At 40.2% G+C, this 23,146-nt stretch overlaps 1 long non-coding RNA gene across 1 annotated transcript in view; it reads right to left on the reverse strand.

The window, feature by feature from the left end:
- Window positions 1–8,573: 8,573 nt before the first annotated feature.
- Window positions 8,574–23,146, reverse strand: part of LOC310713706 — a 47,976-nt gene continuing 33,403 nt past the window's right edge. Inside the window, exon 3 of the long non-coding RNA XR_014529414.1 lies at window positions 8,574–8,835. This is a non-coding gene — a long non-coding RNA (uncharacterized lncRNA). The remainder of the gene's footprint in view (window positions 8,836–23,146) is intronic.

The raw sequence follows: 23,146 nt of genomic DNA on the forward strand, positions 1-23,146 counted from the left end.
ACCATGATTCAGAGCTAATAGGAACAAGGGAAAACTACCTGATATGTCCATCCAGTTCAGTATTGCATTCACTGACTGGCAGCAGCTCTCTGAGGAGATGCCAGGGATTGAAGCTAGGACCTTCTGCATAGAAAGCAAATACTCTGCCCCTGAGCTGCAGGCCTTACCCACCACAGTAAAGTAAACCATCTTTTTCAAAACCATGCAAAGATCACATGATGTTGCCTGGTCATTTGAAGTCTTGATGGCACACTGGCATACTCTGAGATCACTCTTTTCTGCAAGTGCAAGCAATATGCTGCAAAGCCCTATCTTCATATATGTCAGCTAAAGATGTGATCCCAAGCTCTTTATAGTAGAGCGTTCTACACTTTTCATTTTTTCATATTCCCCACTTCAGAAATCCTGTGCGATTCCTAATTTCTTACAAATTTATGGAAAAGAAGCCCAGTTTCTGATACCCAGCAGTGAACTCTATCCATCTTAAGCAAGAGCGGCCACTGTATACTTTCAGCAAGGTTTGTGCTGATCAAGGATCTGAAAGCAACTGCATTATCCCAAACTATTCCATTTCTCAAACACACCCATAAGATCCTCATGCCTCCCTAGATGAACCAGGCAGAGATAATCCTTTTTATCAAAGCTCTGTGTAATATTGCGGGGGAGGGGGGATCCATTGCAACTTTTATCTCCTAAAATCAGCAATGAGTTTTAACTTGATCATAACATCTTTGTAGTGCAAGAGTGGAGATCTTTATATCTTCCACCCCAATGGGCCAATTTTGACAGGTAGTTGAGACATAATATATCTGCCAATCTTCTGATGACAACATGTGATTGACACCTGTCAGAGTCCCTAGTGCAGCACTTTCCAAACACCCAACAACCAGACTTTAGCAGCCATAGAGCTGGAAGGGAGGAAGGGATCTCAAGTCTAATCTAGTCCAACCCCCTGAAATGCAATGTAGGAGAAGGATCTGCCTGGACTTTAGGCTCTTGCTAGGAGATATGATAGCCATCATCATCATCATCATATTTATACCCCACCCATCTGATAGGGTTTCCCCAGCCACTCTGGGCAGCTTCCAACAGAATATTAAAACACATTTAAATATCTAAAGGGCTGTCACGTGGAAGATGGAGCAAGCTTGATTTCTCCTGCTCCAGAATGTAGGGCCTGAACCAATGGATTCAAGTAACAAGAAAGGAGATGTCAACTGAACATTAGGAAGGCTTTGAACCAGAGGTTAGATGGTCTCCTGTCATGCATTGCAGAGGATTGGACAAAATGACCCTCAGCATTCCTTCCAACTCTAGAATTCTATTATTCTACTTGGAGACAGTGCTCATTTTACGTGAACAACAGGGACTCCTCAGTGGTGGCGCTACCACTCTGGAGCAGCCTCCTGATTTAAATCCAGTTGGCTCCATCAATGCTCTCTTTTAAAATGAAGTTACAACATTTCTGAGTCCACCTGTTTCCACCTGCCTTGCTCCACTCTGAAGCCTTTGTAAGGGAGCTAGTTCCAGATGAGCTCAGAAGGAGCATTCTTGCCTTTGGGGTTGAAGATAAATGATAACAGTGTCTGTATGTGTGCTGGGAACTAATGACATTAGCTTTGGGGGTACTTTTGAATGTGAATATATCTATATATTACTTGATTTATTGGCAATCTTTATGCTCACTTAAATATGGATGTATGTTAAATGAACTGTTAATTGTTGCAGGGTTAATAGCAATGATATTACACTTTCTATTACATATTGTAACTGCAGTACTGCATTTAGACAGTTTTAATTTTTTGTGAACCACTTTGAGCACAGATATATTTGTACAAAATATGGTACATAAATACATTTATTGTGACCATTGTTGCATTGCCATTTTTACTAACATAAGCCAATCAGAGTGCTCTGAAAATAGAAAACAGGTATATAAATGTATTACATTAAAAATAGTGGAAACTTAGCTGGTCACTACTATTTTAATTTCAGCATCAAATATCTGCAAGCGCATTATAACATGGTGTTGAATAAAGGATTGGTTATTTTCAAATGTTACTCATCTTCGCAACTCTGATTTTGTGTGTGGATCATACAAGATGGATCCCTGAGAAACCTGCACTGGCAATCACAGACAGACATCACTTGCTGCTTGTATATATGGCCAATAGCTGTTCATTATAGAGTGCCAGACCTGCTTGAACAATTTGCACCAGTGCTTGAACAATTTGAACCAATAGTTCAAGAAGCCCACAGCCTGAGGACAATACATAGGAAACTGCTTTGAGCCATGGCAGACTACTTGTCCATTTAGCCCAGTGTTGTCTACTCTGACTCACAAAGTACCTGCTAACTCTTTTATGTGATGATGTCAAGGATTGAACCTGGGTCCCTCTACACGCAAAGCATGTCACTAGGCTATGCCCCCTCCCCAAATACATGTTGTTTTTAAGTAGTTCATGTGCTTAAGCAATGAAATGATGCCTCAGTACTTAGCTGCCTAGCCCTGCTGTGAGATCAGAGCTGATGAGCCAATGATTTCTCCCTGCCAAGCCCCACTATGACATCAGGGCAGGGCAGCCAATAGACTATGAACATGATTGTTCCTAATCATAAGGGAAGGGATTAAACTTTCTATCAGAGTGGCTCAAGCAAGTCAACCAACCTAGCTCTGCCCACTCTTCAGAAACAGAACTACATTTCAACAGCATTGGCACACACCTCTATTTTTCACCATTGCAGTTTAAGTGGGTCCATAAGTTCCTGTTAGACAAATGCTGTTTTCAAATCTGCACAATGCAAACACATAAAATCCATCTAATTAGAACCTGGCTGCAGATCCTGGTTTCTACTCTATTTCTTTCCTCCTTGATATATTACCTACCACATTTAATAATGCAAAGTGTGTTAAGGGGGTGGAAGGAAAAACTTCCAGCTAAAGCTTAGATTAGTAGTTTGGGGGGTGAGGGAAGAATTCCAAAACTCTGCCAAAAAACCATTTCCTGCAATTAGCCCTCAAGACTCAAGGATTATTTGGAATCACATGACAGATAAACTTTTGCAAAGCACTGACTGTTCAGCCTTGATGAGTTCTATCAAACCTCTGGGGCAGCCTCAGGCTCAGGGGACAGCTCAGGCATTGCCCTTTGGGATGAACAGCCGAAAGAGCTTTGCCTTTCCAATGACGCACTTTCTGCAGCTCTACCAGAGAGTCAAACCCTAATCTTTTTAATTTTCCTTAAAAAAAAAAAAGAAAGCCTATCCAAAATCCAATCACCGAATTAAGGCATATAGTACAGGCAGTACATCCCTTTTGCTACCTAAATGCATTGAAGTGCTATGTGATTGGTTCGCAGGTAAGGAGCACACCTGAAAGATGTCCTACATCTGTTCATAAGAGTGCCCCCCTGTGGCACTCTTCAATCTTCTTTCAGGGAGGAAAGGAGACACTTGTTGCACTCACGCAAATAACCTGTTTCTGCAAGAAGCATCAGGTTTTGTAGCAAGTAGCTTCACTGTGCCATACATTCAAAGCAATTACAGTAAGCTGTCAGGATCACTCTTGGTAAAGTAAAGCTGGAAATCCCCCTAGAAACATGGGAACGAAGCAACAAAGCTCTTCACAGTGTCTGAGACTGGAGCTTTAACAATGCTATTAAAAGCTGGGTTTAGCCACTCGGCAATGAATTCATTATGGTTTGTTTACTGTTAGTATTGTCTTGCGACGGCTTTGAGGTGTGTGAGCTTCGTATATAAAATGACAATACCTGAATTAATCTGGCTTCTCCCTGCTTAGTTCAAGTTCAGCTGAGGTTGCATCTCATCGCTAGTTCCACTTTCAAGGAATGCATTGATTCCAGTACAATATTCCCGCCTGTATAGAGTTGCCAACACCTGGCCTTTGAGAGCAATTGCCTGCTTTAAATAATTGCAGTGCCAGGAGAAGTTCAGCCAGATCCAAGGACTCTCTCTCTCTCTCTCTCTCTCTCTCTCTCTCTCTCTCTCTCTCTTTGTGTGTGTAGCCCTGTTCATTAAAATCCGTGGACCACTTTCCCAATTCCTGATATTGAAACAATGTCTGCCTTTTTATGCCTCACTGTAATGCAGCAGCAATGTGAATGGAGAAGGAACATCTGATGTACACCTTTCCTAGTAAGACTAGGATTTTGCAAGCATGTTGTCTATTAAATGTAATGAGATATGAATAATTCTTCAAGAAAACAGACCCTGGCTTCTAATGCCCATGTTTTACTAGCAGAAGATGGCTCTAAATGAGAAGCTGTGCTAAGCCTTGCAATTTCCAACTAGTTAGATATATATTGGCTACCTCCACTGATATGGGTGGAAAGCTGTTTTGGCCAGAGGATTTCCATGTACCCAGAATGGCGCAAATGTTGTTTTTTTTTAATTAAAAAAAATCAGCAACAGCAAAACAAAACTCACATTTTATCCAACAGTGTATAATCTTTGGTTGAGATTCAGCATAGGAAACATGATACTGCCCAGCAGGCTTTCGTTAAGGCTAGAGGTTCAGCTTTTCTTTGAATCTGAATTTGCTTCCTTAAATCCAGCTTCACTTTTCCTCTTGATGTTAAATTGCATTGAGAAAGATTTCTCATCTCGGAATTAGAATGATATCAATACCAAATGTATATTATCCATCGGAAGGGGGGGTGCCTGGAAGAGAACCACAGGCACAACTAAAAATCTGCTTTCTGGTTTTTCTGCAGCAGTTACCATTGCCAAAGCGACAAGCCACTTTTCCATTTGAGAAACCCCTTGCCTCTTCTGCAGTGGAAGCAGCTGCAGGAAAATGAGGAGGCAAACTTATAGCAGTGTACATGCACAGTTCTTAGGATCCCAGCCACAGAACCACATGGCATATCTAGCAGCAGAGGAGATTTTCCCATAATGCACTTTTAATGAATGCCAGATAGGGGCACATAAAGACTTACTAAAAAGCACAAAAGTTCTGTCTGATCTCTACTATCTATCTAGAAAAAAGAAACTGGTCATTTGGCAGATATACATTTATGTGGGGATTCTGCTAGCAACATTACTGTGGTCACTAATTCATTCAACTTACACCACTGGGCAGGGGACTTTTTAAAATGTACTGATTAACTTGATTTGCAGCTGAACTAGGACATTTGTGAACCGCTGACCTAGAAAGCTATCCCATCACCAGAGCACTGAGCCATCTAGTCCTCATACATACTGTTTCACTTAGCAAAATTATTCTTGACAAGTGCTTAATCCATGTTACAGCTTAATCCTTTTTGGTATTTTAGGAGGGGGGAGAAATCAAAATAACTAACCTCCGGCAGGTTAAAATTAGCTACCTACTGGACCCAAATTAGAATTCTGCAAATAAAATTGACTTGGCCATGCAGATTTCATGTGCCTTTTCTTTTTTCCATCACTAACTATATTTTTCTTGAAATTTGTTCATTACATTGATGTTACTGTTATTGCTTTTATTTATGTATATACCGCTCTTTGGCTCAAAAGTCACACCCTGGGTGCTGAGCTGAAGGGGCACCATCTCAAAGCCTGGTAAGGGAGGCACAGAAGCTTTTGTGGGACATAAATTTTCAAAGTGTGTTTGTGTTGAATCCAGATTTCCTGTAAATGGAATTCTATTCACAGAACACTCCTGTCAGAGAAGGGGGGTAAAATTACATTAATTCTCTCTTCTCCCTGAAGTATTGTGTACATATGGGAATTTCCAACACATTTTGTGATGTCGTAGTAACATAGGAACATCTGATATTGCCTTATAGTGAGACAGACCACTGGTCCATCTATCTCAATATTGTCTACAGGGTTTCAGCCAGGGAACATTCCCAGCCCTACATGAACATGGTAGTGGACCAGGGACCTTCTACATGCAAAGCAGATGTATGACCACTGAGCTATTATTGTGTATTAATGACAGCCATCTTCCTCAGGCACTCAGATAGAAGGTCTAAACATCAACCCATTGTCTTATGTTTCATTTACTTTCCTACAAGTGAGAGTAAAATCCTTTCTAAAGTCTCCTGAATCCTCAGAAATGAAAATCCAGTGAGTGGAGCATGAATTATTCTCTGGATTATCTTGGCAGAGGGTGGAGAGGTAGAGAAGGAAAGAAGAATCAGACCAGCACATTTCATGCAGAAGAAAAGATGTTTGTACCTATAAGACACTAGAGAAATTGTTCAAGGGCAGCTAATGTATCTGAAATATGACTCTTGCAACTGGGCCAAGGTCAACGAGAGCCAGAGTGACCTGCCACAAAACTGTTTTTCCCTGTTCATCTGAGCCAGAGTCTCCCCCCCCCCCCTATTTTCCTCACAATATTTCAGAGATGACTATAACTCCTCCACTTCCGGAATATTTGGCACTTCCTCAAAGATGTTCACAAATGTCTGGAAGGAAAATACAGGCGTTGCATAGAGGACAAGCTGTTCCTTAATTCCTAGACTTGAGGGATTGCTTTTGTCTGTTGGCATTTTGTGTTTTTGAAGAACAAATGCCACTTGATTTTGTTTGCCTGGTTCCTAGGACCAATATGTAAGCCTTATGCTAGATGTGGTTCTTATTTGATCTCTTCTCTCCTTGACTTGTTGGCTGAAACATTGCTAACTACTACTACGGAAACTGGTTTATGTTCCATATCCAGTTTGGTAATGGACCTTTTGAGAACCTGGAGCTAGGTTTCCAAGAGCAACTGTGCTCCTCTCAAGCATTTCTCGTCTATCAGTTATACAGCCTCTCCCAGTAGGCTCTTGTCTGAAACCTGGAAAGTCACTACCAGTCAATGTAGACAGTACTAAGTGAGATGTGCCAGTGGTCTGACTTAGTACAAGGCTACTTCCTATGTTCATGAAATCCTGTGGAAACTTGATTAGGAGTGGAATAAGATCCACTGAACTTAGAGGGCGATTTGATTGATGCTGTAGGTGACAGGTGGACAACACATTTTTTTTTTTAATTAAATTTTTATTGAAGTTTTAACAAGTCACCACAATACAATAACAACAACAATAACAACACCATAACAATAACATACTAACAAATACACACACATATACACAAAAAGAAAAACAGACATGTATACCTCCAGAGTTTACTTTCTTTTAGCTTACTTTCACGACTTCCTCGTACCTTCCCTTTCTGTATTCCAATTTCAAATTCAATTGTCAGCAAATCCTTACCCTGCTTTTAACTTAGTTTTTTTTTTAAAGAAAAAGAAAATTGTTTTCTTCTAATTATCCCTTGCCGCTTTTAACCCCTTAATAACCAATCCAGCATTTTCCTAACCTTCATTAATTTTACAATATTTCTTTAAATACTCTTTAAATTTCTTCCAGTCTTCCTGCGCTGTATCTCTTCCCTGGTCACGGATTCTGCTCGTCATTTCCGCCAGTCCCATATAGTCTATCACCTTCAGTTGCCATTCTTCCACGGTGGGTAATTCTTGCGTCTTCCAGTACTTTGCGATGAGTATTCTTGCTGCTGTTGTAGCATACATGAAAAATGTTCTGTCCTTCTTTAACACCAATTGGCCGACAATGCCCAGGAGGAAGGCCTCTGGCTTCTTAGGGAAAGTGTACCTAAGTACCTTTTTCAATTCATTATAGATCGTTTCCCAGAAAGCATTGATCTTTGGGCACGTCAGGTGGACAACACATAACCCTTATCACAGTTTTAGTGAGCCATAGGTCTGGCAAGGAGGAGGAGGAAGGGAAAAGTGGCTAGCAGAAAGAGAAAGAGTGGAAAACAAAGAAGTGGCAGAAATAAATAAAAGGAAATGGCACCACCCATATTTGGTTCAGGCCCCACCCACTTGGGGCTCCTGTTCTGCTCACTTCCAATATGCAGTCCCCAACAGAATGTCCCTGAGGAAATGCAGCTCCCATCAGAAAAAGGTGACCTCCTGTAAATCTGCAAGAAATCCCTGCACAATAAATAAGGCATTTATGGGACATGATGCTCTATGGTTGCGGATTCTAAAATTATACCATGTCTGAAGGTGTTGATTTAAAACAAAACTCTGTACTGAATCCTGTTTATCCACATGAAAATAGGTAGGCCTTGGCATGCATGTGCTATGGTTGTAGAGAGTGGCTTCATTTTGGTGCTATTTGTGTTAAACTGAGATTTAAATGGGGTGAGAAAAATCATGTGGTGTATGGTGCAGATTATGCCAAGTGTAAGAAGAAAAAAGGACAGAAAAAAGGTGCAAAATTAGAAGAACGCTATAAAGTGGTTGGCTTTTAGGGCCTCATGTTATAGCCATTTTTAAGAAGCATTGCTTGTCTAAATAGATTTTCCTCTTGTATGCTTGCCCAGAAAAGATCACTCATTTGCACAATGTTTTGACAACCATCTTAATTTCTTTTTGATTGCAATTGTTGGCCATCTGCTTCTACTTCTTCAGTATGTGTGCATTACATATTAAATGTAGTGCACCCCCCTCTTTTTATATTAGCTCTATTAAAACAGCATAAGATGCTACAGCAAGAAGTTCATTGAAAACATTAGAAAATGTCAACAAACCAATTCTCTTTTGGGGAATTATTGCTGAGTTTCATATTTTTATGAGTGCTCCACATTAGGAGGCGAGTCTGAGTTCATCCCAACCAATATGGAACATTTCGGCTTTGGTAGCATCTGCCTCACGGTCTAAGAAGCAACTGCCTGTATTGTCCAGGGAAGGCTAGATTGCCATTTCCCCTGAAGGCCCTGGATCCCTTGGTCTGACTCACCACCTCGACACAAGTTCCTCCTCTTTGACAATCTCCTCCCATGCAAATCAAGATGGATGGTCATTGTTCTCTAACTTCCCTGCGAGCAAACCCAAACGAATTCTCAGTAAAGAGCCAGTATTGTATAATAGCCACATAAGTTTTGTGCAAGCAAAATAAAGATGAATGTCCCATAATCAGATCATCTGGGGGAGTCCATACAGACTCAAAATATCATGGGGAGGGTCACACGAGTACTCCCAAAGATTATGAGCCAAGCACGGGTCACTTTCAGAAGCCTGCCACTGGCGACCATAAAGTAAGCACTCTCTTTTCTTCCCACCAACACCAGATATATAGCCATTCAGATTCCACAGCCCATGCTGGTTCCAATAGTTTGCCTTTGTGCCGTAAGAACTAGTTCTGTTGTTCTGTTCTGTTGGCCACTACTCACAAATTATTGCACTTTGTTTTTTAAAGTTAGGAGACATTCCAAAAGTTATCCTGTTAACACTTACTTGCCAGACTTTGCAAGAACATTTGTATGGGCACATGCAGATTTATTTTTGTACAAAACAATGCCCACGGAAGGAAGTGAGCTCATGATGAGATTTGCTTCCTTAGCCTATCAACAGGTAATTGGCTATAATGGCCATCTGGAATTTTGAAACTATTAGTAAAGGTACTGTATTAAAACACTTGGTCTTATTACCATATTCCTTTCTATTGAATTTTTTTCTGAGAAGAGATGGCATTGCAATTGTTATCTCACCTGTGCCTCCCCTGGGATGTCTATGTGGCCCCTTCACACCTGCCTTAATGTCATTATATTAAGACATTTTTGCTTGAAAAGGCTTTGCGGAGAGAGGGTTGGTGCTTTGCATCCCCCTATTGGGTTCTTCCATTTTGTAGTCTCCATGCTGTTTAGCTTGTGTATTTTAATATTGTTTATTGCATGTTATTGTTTTTAATGTTTTCTTTTAATTTGTGAGCCATTTCGGTTTTCTCTTTCTTAACAAAAACAAAATAGCAGGGTAGACATATGATAAAAACAGCTGCACAGCAATCCTGAAAGGGTGGGAAATATCCAAAGATTCACCCTATGCATTTCACAAAGGTGCTAGAATGATGAACCTTGGTATGCTCAGGCTCCACTGCTCCACTGGTTATCACGAGGTTGTGATTTGTTGGAAAGCAAATGCTGTTGTAGCTTTTTGGTGCAAATAATTAAAGGAAACTGACCGTGGCGGGGGGAAAAACCCTCCTTGTTTTCAATGCTAACTGTCAAAAAGCAAACATTTGGACATTATCCATTCATCTGGAAATGCTTTTGTGTCCTAAACATGCTAAGGTGCACACATGCACACACACTTTGTGTGCGCACAAAAACACAAAAGCAAGCCAAGAAATCAAGTTGTAGTGTGTCTCTAGAGGAGGAAGCTAACATCTCAAGTGCCTTCAGGTGACCACGGCACCATATAGGACTGGACCACTTGCTGCCAAATCCTTCACTCCCACATACTGTATTTGGCTTTAATGGGAAAACATACAATAGCAATCCAGAGATAATACAAATGTATAAAAGAGAGAACGACTGAGAGAAACTATAACCAATTTATAATGGCATGTCAGAAATTAAGGGCCAAATGTCAGAGCATTCTATATGCCAACATTTTCTGAAAAACCATTCTATATCATGATACAACTGATAACTGAGAGATTGATATTTATAACTAAACAGGTAGCTCAATATGCATCATCTTTACTAAATAAATGAGATTTCAGTTTAGTTTAGTTTAGTTTAGTGGAAACAGAAGATTTTTAAGTGCATGAATAATGAAATATCTTTGGGGACACCACTGGAGCGAGGTTAGTGTTTGTTTTGCATCTGCTATCATATCTGTCTGTGCCTATTTCTAGTTACTACTAATATTGACATTGGTTATTTGTCAGGGTTGTTCAATACTGTTTATGATAAGAATCTGTGATTGGGAGTTACTGAAGTAGTTTTATAACTCCACCCCACCCAGTGAAAGCATACAGTACCTTCAGTAACTGGAGCCTTCCAGGATTGAGAGGTGGAGGGGGTAGTATTTGATGGTGGATGAGGGACTTGGGCCCATTGCAGTGTCCCCACCCTCAGAAGCAAGGCCTGTGAAGGAGAACAAACTGGACAGGACAATGTTATGGGATTAAAATTAGCCGCAACTTTATTGATTCCAGATGTTGGTTGGACTTGGCTTAAGCATTGGGTATATATCTCTCACAGCCCTGCTGGTGGAGCACTATCACATGACAGGGTTAACCCCAGGATTAATGGCTCCTCTGCAAGACACAGGTCTACACAGATGACCCATCCAAGCCTCTGAAGGAAGCTTTATGGCCCATCTGCCGTACACCTTGGCTTTGGGACAGAGAATTCCAGTGAGACCCCTCTAATGGCATACCCTGTTAGCACACTGTTCAGAGGTGTGGGGGATGAACCACTTCACCCACACCCACCCCACCCCCTGCCGCCTGATGTTAAAGTAGAAGTATTCCACCCAATTCACCAGAGCTGTGACTATTGCTATGGGGAAAGCAAAACCTGCAAACAGGGCCAATCTGTTTTCAGGCAAATTCCTTCCCGACTCCGAAAACAGCAACCATTACCAAACCACAGTAAAGCCAATAAACACAGTGCCCTAGGAACACCCATTGAAAAACCCTGCAAACACGTGGTCATGCACATATCAGATGCTCCAAAAATGGCCACTGCCTATATGTATAAGTAAGTTCACAGTGCCAACCTGCCTTGAACTTTGAGGCTTCATTGCAAAGAAAAAGAAAAAGAAATCCTTCATAGTAAATATTTCAGACAATGAGGACATTATATGCCCAATCCATCATATCACATAAAAAAAACCCAGGTTTCACTCCATATGCCTTCAAGTGGCCTGCACAGGCTATTGACAATATCTGTCAAAATGATAAATGGTCCCAGGCATGTTTGAGACCATCTTGCATGAGTGTAAGCATGTTCTGCTAGTAGAGCCACCATGCTTTGAGACTTTAATGGAAGGCTAGGAAGTCCCTGTCAACCCCCATCACAATTATGCAATCACTTTCCTTGGGAACTTTCATCAGCAGGTTGACACAAGCTGTTGGTGTAGCAAGTGTTCTTAAATAAACACGTTTCTTCTTTTCCTCTGTTTATTTGGAGTGGACTAAATTGTCAAAACCTGTAAGGGCAGCTGCCACAAGCTGCCTTTAAGGCTTAAATTTGCTTTTTAAAGGGTTTACCCCCCCCTAAAAACAGTAATTACACAATGTTGCTAATTTCAAGAAGATGAAAAAAGAACGGTTTTTTGCATTGTAAAGAACTTGTACTGCATCAAATGCAGTGAGGGTTATTTTGGATGTGAGGGGGAGAGAAGGGTCAAGAGCTGTTTTAACAGAATGGTAACAGATTGATCAGATTTGGTAGCCAGAAGAAAACCCATCTTTTTGCAAATATCAAGGGCCCCATTAGAACAGAAACAGAAAAAGACAAGTAAGAAATATTCATATACACTTAGAAAGATCACAATATAAGTATAAATATTATCAATACATCATTGGAGTTGAGAATCCTGTGAAAACTTCATTATCAACCTTTATATTTAGGAGTTGATTGTAAAAAAAAAAAATCATTGCTGAAGCTTGGCATCTGAACACTGATTCCCTCAAAGCCACACACCCTCTCCACAGTACACCTTGGCAAACAGTAGTTGGTCCTTTGAGAAGTGTAAACATCTAGCCCCCTCCCCAAGCTGCATTTGCTAAAATCGTTGTTTATGATTTCTGTACAATTATTTCAGTATTGACTATATGACTGACTATATCAGTCTGGATCTAGGGATAGGCCTATTAATCTGTTATTTTGGCATGTGTGCTCACAAAATGACATTCTGTCTCATTTCTGCTTTGACCTACTTTTAAAAAGAAATATGAAAATTCACATTTAAATGTGTATGTCTATATACTGTATATTTAAATGGGCATGTCTATATATATTTTCTTCTCAAAATATTACTCACTTTTAAATGCACTTCACTGTGTATTTGTGTATACATTGAGCTGAGAACTGCATCAGAACATTTAGAAAGTACAAAAGTCCATGTTATTGGACTACAACTCCTATCAGCACTGAGTGTTGGCCATGTTGACCAGGGCTGATGGGCATTATAGTCCAATGAAATCTGGAAAGCACTACATTGGCTATCCAATCATATTATCCAAGAAAGACACAGAAAAGCTGTGTGTGTGTGTGCACACGTGCATGTTGACGAAAATAGAACAGTGGCTTGCATACAATGGTTGATCTAACTTTTACCAACCCTCTGCACTCTCTAACCCATTGCAACCCTCTATATCATATTCTATATTATTTCAGAGGGTCCCTCGGCTCTTATGGGCAGCTTGCAAGGGAGGGGAGCAAAAACTGGGTGCCTATTTTGTAAAAGCACATGTGCACTGACCTAGTACAAACCAATCACTTTTAAATTAAAGCTCTCATTAAAACAAAACAAAAAACAACTTGTATTTTGCTTTTCTTATGGTTACAGTGAACAACATCAAGCAAGGAAGGTGTTTATCAGTCTTCCTTGTGCAGCTTTGGCTTCTTTTGTATAATCTGACCTTATGAGCTCAGATGCATGAACTCTGGTCAATAAGCTCCCTTTAGGGTTGAATGAAACTGCCTCCTGCTTTGCTGTCTGTGGGTGGGTGTCTAATCATTGTGACACCTGCAGTCGGACAAAACTATTATTGCTTAGCCTAATATAGGCATCTTGTTTTGCTAGCCTGTCTCCACGTCTGGTTTGGGATAGCCTTTGAAAACAGGAAGCAACTGCTATAATTTTGAAGAATTCTGGCAATCAACAAGAATTCTAACTTTTTTAAAAAAGAAGAAGAAGAAGAAAGAGTTATATTTGGAAGCATCCAAACAATCTTTCCTTAGCTAATCACTGACAGTGATTTGAATAAGCACTGAAATGGGGAAGGGAACCTGATTTAAATTAGCCTGTTTGGAAAAGAATAGAGGAAACAATATATTATGTGAGGGGATACAGAAATGATGAATAACAATTTATTTTCAATTACAACTGTTTTCCAGTGAAAGAAAACAGAACAACACCATTATGTCTAAACAATTATTTTCACAAAGTAAATGCATTCGCTGTGGAGAACTGAGTTGCTAGAAAAGAAAGTGAAGAATCACTTTATATTCATTTCTAGAAGAATTGCTGCAGAATTACAAGGCGACTATTTGGGCAGGGGCAGCTTAACGCAACAAAATGTAGCTTAAGACTCTGTTACTAATCACAGTGATGGTGTGAGCCCTTGGTTAGTAGAAGCTTGGAAACCGATCTCCTCATGGCACAAAATAAGCCAGCCTCATTCTGACTTGGTCTCAGTCCACTTTGAGCTAGGCCCATCTCAAAAAGATACTCATACCCTACCTTCTATCACCATCCTATTTCTGCCCCACCACCACCGTTTACTACCCCTTCCTCAAGGTAAGGCCAATTTTGCTCAAGGAAGACAAAGGGGTGGGGCAGAAAGTGGGAGCATATTTCAACCAATTAAGCCTCAACCAACAAGAATGCTAAAAAAAAACCACACGTTTGAGCTTGATGGGAGCAGAGCAAGGTGAACCAGAGGTGGACCATTTATCAAATCATTCCCACTATTTCCAATTTTCAGAGGTGAGTACTGTGCAGCCAAAATGACAGTATCTGTTTCCAAGAAGGAGGTTTCATTGGGCTTGGGGCAGGGAAGCTCAAGGTTTGCAAAAGTAGAAAAGATCTTTAGGAAAAGAAGCCTAATGGGTGAAAAAACCCCAAATAGCACAATGAGGACCGTGCACATACAGTGGCCATGAAACACTGATTGGCCATTAGGAAGAAAGAAAGCAAAACTTAGTGGAAAGGGGAACAGATTAACATATCATGGCTGAGGGTATAACTGGATACTGAAACACTAACAAGGAGCACTTCACACTTCACACATTTTGTTGCCGTTCCCACTCATCACTACTTTAAGGTTCCCAAATATATTTCCTCAGTGTATGCTATATTACATTATTCTTAGAACTTGTGTTCTCTTGTTAGGGACGGGGAAGAAATTTGTTTCAGTTCACATTTAAAGGCGAATCTAATTAGCACATTGCAAAGAGTGTGACTTTTGAAGGAAATACCGTATTTTTTGCTCTATAAGACTCACTTTTTCCCTCCTAAAAAGTAAGGGGAAATGTGTGTGCGTCTTATGGAGTGAATGCAGGCTGCGCAGCTATCCCAGAAGCCAGAACAGCAAGAGGGATCACTGCTTTCGCTGTGGAGCGATCCCTCTTGTTGTTCTGGCTTCTGAGATTCAGAATATTTTTTTTCTTGTTTTCCTCCTCCAAAAACTGGGTGCGTCTTATGGTCTGGTGCGTCTTATAGAGCGAAAAATACGGTACGTATCAGAAAAAGGATGGAAAATATGCAGAACACGAAGAGCATCTTGGTCACTTTGCTAAACATTTTAAAAGCAGCAATCAAAGCAAATTCCTCTGGGGCTTCTCACCCATTGCTATCTAAATCTGGCTACAAAATTGTACACACCCCACCACCCTCCCCGCAGTCGGGACTATGAGCATGGTTTATCTAAATGTGGAATTACTTTTGAGAACATGAACCTTTTGATTAGTTGGCTCTGCAGTTTGTAAGCATTCTTTCCTGTCAAAACAATATTCATATAGGCCAGTGACTGTGCTGTAGTATTTCAGTCCAACCATGGGGCTGAATATATAGAAAAACACTTCAAAAACAACCTTCTTAAAGAAATAAGCATCCTTACTCTTGAACTTTACATTCATAGTAATCTTTGCCCTCATTAATCACTCTCAACATTGGACTTAAAAGCTTGAAGAAGGAAACACTGAAAAGGAGAAACAAAGAGTGTTTGAGGACAAGGGAGGGAAATTAACTCTTGATTAGAAGTATTCTGAAGTGCTGAAATCCACTTTTCCATCCAGCCCGAAGTCCTTTCACATTTTATTCATGTGTAGGGGGCTCCATCAGTAGGCTTGTGCTGTTGGCCCCACTCCTGGTGTTGTGCAGTTTCCTGACCCTTCTGTGGCATCCACACAGAGGGACCCACTGAAATAATATAGGATATGATATAGAGGGCTGCAATCAGTTTGAGGGTGCAGAGGGTTGGCAAAAGTTAAATCAACCATTGTATGCAAGCCACTGTTCTATTTTCCTCTGCATAAGGGAAACCTGCATACCTAAAGCTTATGCATAGAGCCTTTCTGGTGGAAACCTGCACAACTGGGGTTCCAGAACACATGAAAGCCTGCTCATGTATAGAGATATCATTACCCAGTGCACATCCATGCACTGGATGGGGTAGGAAGTTGTGCTACATCAGGATTGGGACCACGTGAAGAGAACTCAGATGAAGGGGCAATTTATATGCCCTCAAGCTAGCCAGGATATGTGAGGCCTTGGATGCAATCTTGATTCCTTCATTAAAATCCACGTGAGTTCCCCTATCAACTTAAAAGTGGTGATGAATGGATACCATTTTGCACGACAGAGATTATCTATATCCTTATTCTTATCCTTGCATGCATATGCACAGCTGTGTGTAGTCCATCTTAAGGCAGCATATTGTGCAACATTAAATGCAAAAGTTAGATGACTTTAAAAGAGAATTAGAGAAACGCATGGAAGAGGAGGCCATCAACAGGTACCAGCCATGATGGCTATGCTCTGCCTGTCTGGCCAGATGTAATAACGCTTCTAAATGCAAGTTGCTGGGAACTACAGGAGGGCCGAGTGCTCTTGGGCTTGGTCCTGCTTGTGGGTTTCCTTCAGGCTTCTGATTGGCCACTGTGAGAACAGGATGCAGGGCGAGATGGCCTCATCCAGCCGGGTCTTCTTGCATTCTTAAGAAAGTTTATCAGAAGTGCCGTCCTAAAACTAAATTCATATATTTTTCACACTGCCCCCTGTTTCTCCTAAATACAAATACAGAATGATGCCTCTTATTGCAAAGGAAATTAATGAGATTTGGAAATTTTCTCCAACTGTTTTGGTTTTTTTTTATGGCAGCTCAATAATTTATAATGCTTATTTTGCATCCAAAGTGCTGTCTTCCACTTTGGATTACATCACAAGCCATTGTTCAGACATTATGGAGGTATAACTCCTTTACGTAAAGGGAAGACTGATATTTCTATAAGTAAAGGGCAGGCTGACATTGTCAGTAAAAAATGTATTTTTTATACTCGGGTCTAATATCACTTTATTCTTATCTGGCCAATAATATTGAAATATATTACCAAAATTACCTTCCTTTCTCCTTAAAAGAAAAAATCAGCTGAAACCAAAAAAAAGGTTTGCCATTTTTGCCAGCAGGCAAATCTACTCACTCAACTAAGGTGGAGTTACTTTAACCACCCAAGAAGTATAATTATCACCCTGAAATTCTCTGTCTGGAATATATTATTTCTGTCATGAAATGGAATTTCTACATAATAATGAAAACAGGCCCGTGGATTTACCGGACTTCATTGGCATCCGTATGACACTAAGAATAACCAATCAGAACACTTAGCAGAGTTTAGTCTTTCTAACCATATCCCAATTCTGTAGAGTTATTAGCCAGAGAAAAGACAAAGAAGAAAATACATTTATTTAGACTGATGGTCTTGTGATCTATTTGGCCTTTGCAACCAATATCATCCACCATTATAAAATCACCAATGCTCTTCCTGGGTATCAGCCCATTCAATATTGTTTCTATCCCATTTTCACTGAATGGTGGTGAATAATGATGGATGGTCTTAGGATATGTTCACATTAGCAGCATACTACAGTATCTGAAATCTTAATATTATCTGCTCTTTTCTTTATTTTCTTCTCTAAGACATAGGAAATGGACCCAATGGCAGACAACTAATAAGCTGGTCTGATGCAATAGAGACATTTTTTGTATCCTACAGAAATACAAAAAAAAAGGTTTCTGAAAGCAATCCTATTATTTTTACATCTCCCTAGCTTCATTTCTTTGCTCAGGAAGTGTTCTACATCCCTGAAACATTTATTATGAATTCTAATTTCTATCAAAAGTCCCACATTAGCACTAGTGGAAAGGGGTGTTAAAACTTGCAGCCATCTGACTATAGTATTCGCCTTCTTCTTTTAAAACTGAGAATACCCTGAATACCTTGCAGCTATCAAGAATTTCTGGTCATTATTAGCACTAAATGATGTGGCATGTTTTTCCTCTTCATCTCTGGCTGGCAGCACTCTGGTTTCCTTTCTTTCGTTCTAAGGGGAAGGTGAGAAGCTGCTTTGCATTGTCTGGCAAGAAACACTTTCCCCATGGGATAGACAATGCCTTCCTACAGACAGGAAGAAGGCTTCAGCAGACAGGATGCACAGCGCTCCGAACTCAACAGTTTATTTTATTGTCATCAGTGAGACTAGAGAACCCGTAACCTAAGGCATTTCTGAACAATTCCCGCTGAGCAGTGAGATACAACCCAATACGGTAAGGATGGGAAATGGGAAGTCATCAAGTAAAAGACACAGGTCACATATAAAGACACTTGCACAAATATAAAATTCAAGATGCAAATAGCCTTCAGAGACACAACGTGTTCCAACAGCCTTCACCAGTTGATTCAGTTCCTCTGTTCCTCTAGAATTGGAAGTATCACTGATTTTATCATCTCCACCAAGGTACCAAGGTGGTGTAAATAATATGCCCTGAGTAACCATATAAACAAATAGCAGGATCTTAGTTTTAAATAGTGTCCAGGATCTTGTTTGTGACCTCAGCCTTACAAAATTCAATATCTGTGAGTAGGGAATTGCTCAGTTAAATTCAACATAATCATATTTAATCTCAAAAGGAGAAATTTCACTCAAAATGGAAGGGTAAGTTAAAGGAAAGCTAAAATGTATATTTATGAGGGCCAGGAAGTTTGTTAAACATTGGGTAACTATTTATAAATATTGATTTATAAATATTCGAACAATTCCGAAGTATGATATGGGCATGATTGTATGATATGAGGGTGAGTTGCCTTCCAGCAAATGTATTCATCTCATTCACTAATTCTTGAATTCATGGTGGCCAGATTTCCATGATTACACAGAGCTGTTGTAAAATACTCACTTGTGCACTCAGGTATTTCCATTATTGCGTGTTCAGACCCAGAAACCTTCCCCCCTAAATAAATTCACACTTGATTCAAAACTTTGGTTTGGTTTTTGGCAGAATTTAGGCCACAACTTTATTGATTACAGAAAGTGACTGGTTGCATAGGTTCTGGTTCAACTAGCTCCCTGCCATGCAGGTAGCACTGACATAGGGTTCCAGCACAGGTTAGCCAAGGGTGAACACCTGGATAAGCGGAAAGCCAGGCACAGGCTAACTCCACCACCCAAATGTCCCCCTGGACTCAGGCACGGGCACAACCCCCTCTCAGGGGTTGACCAAACCACCAAGTCCCTGGATTCCTTTAACGGAATACCCTTCACATAGGGATGGCGAGAGCGGGCGAAACCCAAATGGCAACAGCCAATCAGTCAAGGGGGGGAAATTCCTGCCATGCCCCTGTCCCAATGACAGACAAGACACGATGGCATAGCAAGGTCAAGCGCAACAAGCCCTAAAAGTAGGGAGAGGTGGGCAGGTGTTCTGAATGCACGTGCCGAAAGAGGAAGCTCTGGGTCACGTGCATGGGCATAAATAGGTCCCTCGAACCGTTTAGACTGCGTCCCATTGGCCAGATTGTACCCAGCTTCGAGGGACCTACCAATCGGGTGTTGTGGCTAACCAATTGTACCCACCCACAACACAGGGTGTCGGTTGTCCAGGTCTCACTGCAATATGTGCCCTCTTTAAGGGAGGACCTGATTAATCATTAGAAAAGTCTCAATTTGAGACAGTGAGGCGTATTCAAAGGAATAACTATGGAATAACTGTGGCTATCAGACTTCAGAACAGTCAGATTTTCTGACCTAGAAGAGGCCTTGAAAATAATCTATGTGAACCTGCTCAGGAATTGTATTGGTACTTCATCTGTTAGCTGCTAAGAAGCATGGTAATTTTGTACAGCAGAGATGAAAGCTAATGGCGTTCATATTGGGAACGATGGTCTTAATTTTGCCTTGTGTTTTCTGAGATTCAGTGGTAGAGTCAATGTAGAATTCAGAGCTAAAAAACAACAACAATAACATGGGCATATTGGAATGGAACCCAAGGTATGCCTAGCTGAACTTTCCAAATTGTCTGCATTTGTAGAAGTGGATACTAAATAATGATGTGGGAAATGTCTTTCTTGTGCTTCTCAGAACATAGTGTTCAAGGTTTTGACTGGTGTTATATGTCGGCACAACAAATTACCTTGATTTCCTTCCATCTAGAAAGATTTGGCCTAGTTTGGATCAATATTAGTCTTGCTTCTTGATCTATACACCGGCTTTATCAATACAAACACTGAGTCAGACTTCAATGCATTCTCTTTTGTGGTAGATGTCCAGAACAGAAGCCCAGTTTTAAATAACATAAAGGCAGAAAACACATGCAGATGAAAATAAAAATAATAATAACCAGGAAATCCACACTTAAAGCTGCAATAATGCTCCTGTGGAAAATAAAAGGCACAGTGGCTTGAGTTCAGAAGGGGATGCCAACCACAGCTCTGAATTTCCAGGCTGTGTGTCAGGTTCTGTCAGTGTTACATTAATTCAATGGAGTTTTATGTCTGTGATTTCAGGATGCTTGAATAGTGGGGCTATTTTAAGAGAAACAGTAACAAGAAAAAATTGATTTCAGGAAGGTTATTTATTTATAAAAATGTGTTTATGTAGACCTGAAATAATACAGTGGTGCCTTGGGTTACATACGCTTCAGGTTACAGACACTTCAGGTTACAGACTCCGCTAACCCAGAAATAGTACCTCGGGTTAAGAAATTTGCTTCAGGATGAGAACAGAAATTGTGCAGTGACGGCGCAGCGGCAGCAGGAGGCCCCATTAGCTAAAGTGGTGCTTCAGGTTAAGATCAATTTCAGGTTAAGAATGGACCTCCGGAACGAATTAAGTACTTAACCCGAGGTACCACTGTAGAATGGGAAACCATATAACAATATTTTTTAAAAATAAATTCATGTTTCCTCTTTGATCAATATATGCACATTACAAAGACTTAAAAGACATCTAGTTACCTGGTACACTGTGTTTCAGCATATATTAAGTAGGCATCTTTTTAATGTGATAATCTTGGTGAGGTCTGTGGGATAACCTTCTGGTGACCAAATGGAACCCCAGGTCTAGACCTGCAAACTTGCAGTCTACTCAACTTCACACGGCTATTCATTGACTCATTGGAAATGTTTAGGAGAAACTCTTCAGGAATCCAGTGAATTTATATATTCATAAGAATATATTTATGCACTCCTAAAAAGGACCAAGTAGGTCTTCCACATTCTAAAAGCAGAAAAATGTCTTGCTGTGCTGTTTCTATTCTCATTATCAGTACGTTTTAAATGTATTTTATATATGTATACAGTTCTTATTTTATCAATGGTTAATTGCATTTTAATTATTGCTCTTTCTATGTTTTCAGCATTTCTTGTTTTTATCTGTAAGTTACCTTGAATCCCGTCAGTGGGGAAAGCGGGGCATTATTATTATTATTATTATTATTATTATTATTATTATTATTATTAGGTTTGGCTCTTCATATTTACTAAGAAGAAGCAGGGATATCTGGTCCCATGTACCCATGGTGACACAACTTGTCAGCAGACCCTTTAGTTCAGGGATGGGGAACCAGTGGCCCTTCAGTTGTTGTTAAACTACAACTCCCATCAGCCCCAGCCAGTGGTCAGCCATGATGGATGTCCATCATCTGAAGGTTCTCATCCCTCCTTCAGGAGTAATGGGGTGAAACTTTACCTCACTGCCCTGTACCCCCAGGTCACTTCTCAAATCACCTTTCTCCAAGATCACTTTCTCTGGCAAAAGGAAAGTTGGCAGTAATTTGAATGATATTCACAGTGGTTTCTCAGGTTTTGCTTGTGTATATTATGCTAATAATAGCCAAAGAGCATGTTTAAACAAGCAAAGATGACCTCTGAATGTGTAAGTGTATGTACTACTTTAAAATCATTATTTAAATCTTTTACAGCAGCTTGGTGGTTTTCATCAAGATAGCATTGTCGTCTTTTCTGAAAGGAGTCAAACATTTTCCTCCCATACTTCTAGGTCTTGTATGAAAGGGAAAATTTCATTTCTTCCCTGAAGTTCAGTTCATGGGGTGCATTGTCCACAATACGAGACTTTACATGATAATCAGAAGAGAACAAGAACAGTGATCATCACATTCCCTGAACGTGCTTCTGCCCCCTCTATTTTTCCTCACAGCAACCCTGTGATGTAGCATAGGCTGAGAGATAATGATTGACCCAAGGATATTCACTGGGCTTCATCAGACTCGCAGATATTCATAGATGCCACCACACATTCAGCCATACTGACTACCTCATGAAAAGAAAGGAACATTATGGCAAACATATATGAGATTTACTTGAACTCTCGTTGACTGATATTTGGTGTAATCATGTCTCTGCTTTTTTATTATTCCCATGGAGATATTGTATTTCTGAGATTTATTACAATTTCTCATCATTTTCATTTTACATTTCCAGCAGCTCTAAAGAACTTTACACTGGAAAATAGTCCATCAGGGGAAGGTTTAAGATAATATCTTTATTTCTTTCAGACTTTTACAAACAAAATATGAGATAAAGGCAATTCTGAATTACTTACGCAATGCATATAGTCTGGAAGAGGAAATGCTGGACAGGGTTTAATTCATATAATCCTATTTGAGATGGAAAGTGTGACAAATCCTTTTCGCATTTTTAAAGAGTAAGATCACCATATATTACCACAGATTTTCAACTTGGCTGTGAAGCTGCAGCTCTCAATAGTAAACTGGATCAGAAATATATTACACAAGCAATATTAATAAAAGCAGTATTTATTAAGACTGCTCAGCTGTTCAATATATGTATGATATCATATGCATGATATAATGCTCAGTCTATGTATGATAGTGCTATCCCACTTCTTTCAGGTCTAGTTTGTAGGGGAAGTGTAATTCAAAGCAGCGGTACTGAGTGCTCTGCTTGGTAAAGAAAATGCAGAAGTTTTTGATAATGAATTGTTATGGGGATGCTGTCGAAAATGATAAACCCCTGGGCTGATCTCTCTCTCTCCTCTGTATAATGTGCAGTGGCGTAGCATGGGTTGTCAGCACCCGGGGCAAGGCAAGAAATTTGCGCCCCCTAACCCGTGGATTTGCGCCCCCTAACCCGT

Source organism: Podarcis liolepis (genome assembly GCF_965112155.1).
Source record: "Podarcis liolepis genome assembly, chromosome: 8".
NCBI lineage: Eukaryota > Metazoa > Chordata > Lepidosauria > Squamata > Lacertidae > Podarcis > Podarcis liolepis.